The sequence below is a fragment of the Dioscorea cayenensis genome, chromosome 16 (assembly GCF_009730915.1).
Source record: "Dioscorea cayenensis subsp. rotundata cultivar TDr96_F1 chromosome 16, TDr96_F1_v2_PseudoChromosome.rev07_lg8_w22 25.fasta, whole genome shotgun sequence".
NCBI classification, from domain to species: Eukaryota; Viridiplantae; Streptophyta; class Magnoliopsida; order Dioscoreales; family Dioscoreaceae; genus Dioscorea; species Dioscorea cayenensis.
In genome coordinates, this window is record NC_052486.1 from 6,286,635 (window position 1) to 6,291,549 (window position 4,915).

Below are 4,915 nucleotides of genomic sequence, written 5' to 3' on the forward strand. Positions count from 1 at the left end.
TTTGGGAGATCATTTGGGAGATCTTGGGCGACCTTGGGGAGGAGAAGAAGGGCAAGAAAGCTAGAAGATCATTCAAGCCCAAGGTCCATGGCTCTCAAGGCAAGAAGGCAACATCATTCAAAGGGGAGATCGATCACGACTTGAAGGAAGGAGAACCGCGGCTAGAGGAAGCGTCATTCGGCATTCCTTTGGCAGGGGAAGCGTCATTTGGCATATTCTCGCCTCATCCTTCACCATTTCATCTAGGGAGTGTCATACTATGTCTTTTGTTTCATGTTTTTGCTTGATTGTATGCTTTGTTATGAGATGATGACACACTAGACCCCCCAAGGCCACCGGGTGTTGGTGAACCTTGGGGGGTTTTATCATGTATTTTTGGATGATTACTTGTTGATTCTATGCTTGGGTATGTTTGAGATCTAATCCATTGTTTTCATGCTAAGTGTTACACCAAGGAGAAATCCGTAGCTCTTTTTATGAATGATGCATGTAGATGTGACTTGCTCGCATGTATTCGGGTCATGAATGGATTAGAAGGGGATACTTGTATCATCACGCCGAGAAATTGGGTGTTTGGTAGCCCTCCATGTAGGTTTAATCCGAAGAAGAGTAGGTTTATTCCTAAGCGAGATTTCCTTGTACTTAGTGCAATCGTAGGAATGTAGACTTGGAAGAAATTCCTATCTATGTTCGTATGGGATTAGGGTTCAATCGCCGAGAAATTGGGGTTGTTCTAATCTTGGAATCTCATGGTCCAATTTACCCTTGCATCTTTTAAATCATCATCCATGTTGCATGATAACCCCTCAAGGGGATCCACATCCATAGGCCTTTGCACTTCATTGATTCACTTGCTTGCTTATTGCTTGTTCTCTCTAATTTGCTAGCAAATCTTGTGTTTAGTTTTTATTTGTATTTAGTAGAGTAAAATCCATCACTCAAGATCTTAGGCTAGATAATAGCTCGAGAAGGAGTAATAGGAGATCCTTAGCCCCGTGGAATATGATCCTCATGTCTTTGCACGAGGTATTACTTGGTGATCCCGTACACTTGCGGGGAAGCGATCAACAAGTCGATTAAGCAATGCTGCAGAAATCCACACGGTCGTGGGGAATTTCCGCACGCCTGTGTGGATCTACGGGGCGTGAAAAAGGCATGGTCACGCCTCAAAAATAAAAAAAAATACACTGTTAAATCACTTTTAACTTTGTTCTAAACATGCATACTTATTCTAATTATAGAAACGAAGCATTATTCACTAGTTTCATCGATTAAAATCAAGAATTTGCAAAGAGAACAAAAGATAGGGTCTATCGATGAGTTGAAGTGGAAAACCTTGAAGGGGCCGGAAAACCACGCAAAAATCCCTCCAAATACGGCAGTGCGAAGTCGGGAAGAAGTGTGAGGGTGCTCTCAGGTGAAGAGGGAGTGTAGGATTGATAAGAAACGATGATCCTTTAAAAAGGACTCGCGCCTTTTGGTGTTCTGTACAACCGTACGGGCGTGTGGAAATTACCCACGCCCTTGCGCCTCCACAGGAAAGCTTCACAGGGGCATGTGCACGCCTCTGTACACTCTCGGGAAAACACTTACTGTCTCTGAATGCAAATACACGGGCGTTGGGAAATACCCACGCCCGTGCGCCTGACCCACTGGGGCTGCCGCACGCCTCTATGGCTTCTCTGTCCACCTGAGAAGAATCGCTAAGTGTTTCACACGCTAATGTAGGAATTCCGCACGAGCATTGGCATTCACAAGCCCAACTCACAGGGGCAGCAGCACGCCCCTGTGTGTTCTCGGGATGGAGAGAGCTCGTCTGCAGAGATCCGCATGGACGTATGGAAATTACCCACGCCCGTGTGTATTTCACAAGTTCGCCCACAGGAGCGAGTCCACACCCCTGTGTGCTCTCGGGATAGTTTGCCAAGTCTCTGCAAGAAACCACACACCCATGCGGAAATTACCCACGGGCATGCGAGAATCACAAGGTCGTTCACAGGGGTGAGTCCATGCCCCTGTGCCTTCTCTAGATAAGCTCGCAATACAAAATCACGGGCATGTGTTAATTCCACACGCCAGCCTGTTTTCTCTTGATGACTTAGAAAACTCTGCAGGCTCTGCAGAAAATTTTTGAACATGTTTACACACTCAGAGCCTGCCCTAATATGCAAACTATAACAATGAGAAACATGATAAATAGCTCAAATGACCAAAACTTCATCAAATTCACATGAAAACACACGACAAAATTACAAATCCACAAGAAAATCACTGCAAAAGCATCTACAAATCAAGACACCAGCACTCAACAATTTATTCAAGCAAACACTAAACTACCAAATTAAGAAAATAGTAAACACTTTGGTTGCCTCCCAAGAAGCGCTTGTTTAACGTCACTTAGCTTGATGTACCTTGTCTTACTTCACGGGGAATCATAGATGAAGGTTGCCCTCTTACCCATGTCTTTGAAACATGATGAGCAAAGTCTCTTGAAGGTAGAGGGGGAATTATCAGACTTGGGACCACCTAGTAATGATTCATCCAATTTGTTCAGTACGCGCATGTCTCCAACAGCCTTGGACAGTTTCCGGTGGCATCTCCTAGCCCTCTTCATCTTGCGTAGCACCTATTTCAGGATCCCCGAGGTAGATGATACTTCTTCCGTCGAACCAAGCATCATGATTCCTTCATTGTCTACCTCTTGGTCAAACAAACCTTTGTACGGATTCGGATTGAACATTTCCTACATATATTCATCAATAATCTCATTAATAGTGTCTAGAAAATACAAAGTATCATCGAAATCAAGAGAATGCCGCATGGCTTTCAGCAAGACGGTATGTGAGCTTGTCATCCCTTTATGGCATGACGTTGATACTGGCCCCTGAGTCTGCCAATGCCATTTCTTCACCCAAATTGCCAATGTTACACGGAATGATGAAACATCACGGGTCTTTCTTCTTGTTCGGCAAATTCTTCTACAACGCCACCGAGAGAGAAGCATCTAAGATCACTGAAGCACTGTCCTCCAACTTCCTCTTCTTGGTCAACAAATCTTTCAAGAATTTTGCATACTTAGGCATTTGAGCCAATGCCTCAACAAAAGGAATATTGATGTGGAGTTGTTTGAACAAACTCAGGAACTTCTTGTTATATTCATCCCCTTGGTCATTCTTCAACCTAGAGGGGGTGCCACCTCCTTCTCTTTGCTTGCTCCCTTCTCAACCTCTATAACCTCGGGTGCCTGTTCATTGGGCTTTTCACTCCGAAGCTTACCCTCAACCTCACGACCACTTCTCAAAATAATCACCTTCACATGCTCTCTAGGGTTGGTCTCAGTGTTACTCGGCAAGCTTCCTTGTGGCCTTTCCGATATAGACTTCGCAATCTGCCCTACTTGATTTTCAAGATTATGCAAAGAAGCGGTGTGGTTGCGAAGTATAGCTTCAACTGATTGGAACCTTGTATCAGATGATTGCACAAACCTAGTTAAGGCCTTCTCCAAATCATTCATCCGGGTCTCCAAACCTGAAACTCTGTTTTCCATGTTTGGGGCTTGCTGTTGTTGTTGGAAACCCGGTGGCCCCATGGCCTTTTGTGGACCTTGGTTGCTCCATGAGAAATTGGGATGACTCTTCCAACCCGGATTATAGGTGTTGTTGTATGGGTTTCCTTGATTCCTCATAGCATTACCTACAAATTCAACATTCTCAACCGAAGATGCATCACCAATAGAGATCGGGCAATCGAAGGGAGCATGTCCTCCACCATAACCGGTGCAAGTAGTCACGACCGCCACTCCATTCGAAGTTAGGAGATCTAACTTCTTATTCAATTATTCCACTTGAGCCGCCAATGAGATTTCTGCATCTATCTCATGGAGGCCGGCCACCTTTTTCTTCTCCCTACCATTCCATTGGTAGCTATTTAACCCCATTTCTTCAATTAGTTGATGGGCCTCACCAGGGGTCTTGCTACCTAAGGTACCTCTTGCTGCCGCATCCAAGAGTTGCCTTATACTCGGATTTAAATTGTTGTAAAAGGTCTGAACAATCATCCACTCCGGGAATCCATGTTGCGGGCACTTTCTCAGGAGCTCCTTGAACCTTTCCAACATCTCAAACAGAGACTCCAATTCCAATTATACAAAGGATGAGATCTCATTCCTAAGCTTTTATTGATTTACCGGGAGGGAAACAACGGGCAAAAACAGCTTCTACTATCTCCTCCCATGTGGTAATGATGCTCTAGGTAATGAGTGTAAGCACTGCTTCACTCTCCCTTTCAAGGAAAATGGGAAGGCTCTCAACTTGATAGCATCATCCGTTACCCCATTTATCTTAAGCATGTCGCACACCTCGAGAAAGTTCTCTATATGACTGTTCGGATCCTCATCGGTCAAACCATTAAACTGTGTGGATTGTTGCAACATGGGGATGAATGCCGGCTTCAGCTCAAAGTTCTGAGCTATAATCGGGGGACGCACAATGCTCGATTGTGTCCCCAATACTAAAGGTCTGGCATAATCGGATAATGTTCTCTACTGCTCATTCTGTTCTGCCATGTTTTCAGATTCTTCTACTTCCAAATTAGCTAGATTAGATTGTTCTTGTGCAGGTTCTTTCCATTTTCTTCTAAGTGTACGTTCGAGTTTGGGATCTTCTTTAATCAATACTGAAGGGTTCCCTCGGGTCATAACCTGGAGCTGCACCAAAAGAAATAAAACAAAATCAGAATAATGATAGAAAAGAAGATATGAAATATAATGAATCAATAGCTAAGAAAACAAAGTGCAAAGTATCTCTAAACGCCTACTCCACTGCAACGGTGCCAAAAACTTGTCACATCCGTATATGCGTGTAAACCGCAAGTGCACGGGTGTCGAAGTAATAATCCCAGATGAGTGGGTATCGTA

The 4,915-nt window shown here is 44.2% G+C and overlaps 1 non-coding gene across 1 annotated transcript; it reads left to right on the forward strand.

Moving 5' to 3' along the window:
• Positions 1 to 4,067: 4,067 nt before the first annotated feature.
• On the forward strand, positions 4,068 to 4,174 carry LOC120279797. Its single transcript, XR_005542098.1, has one exon. It is a non-coding gene; the product is annotated as a small nucleolar RNA R71 (small nucleolar RNA).
• The last annotated feature ends 741 nt before the right edge of the window (positions 4,175 to 4,915 follow it).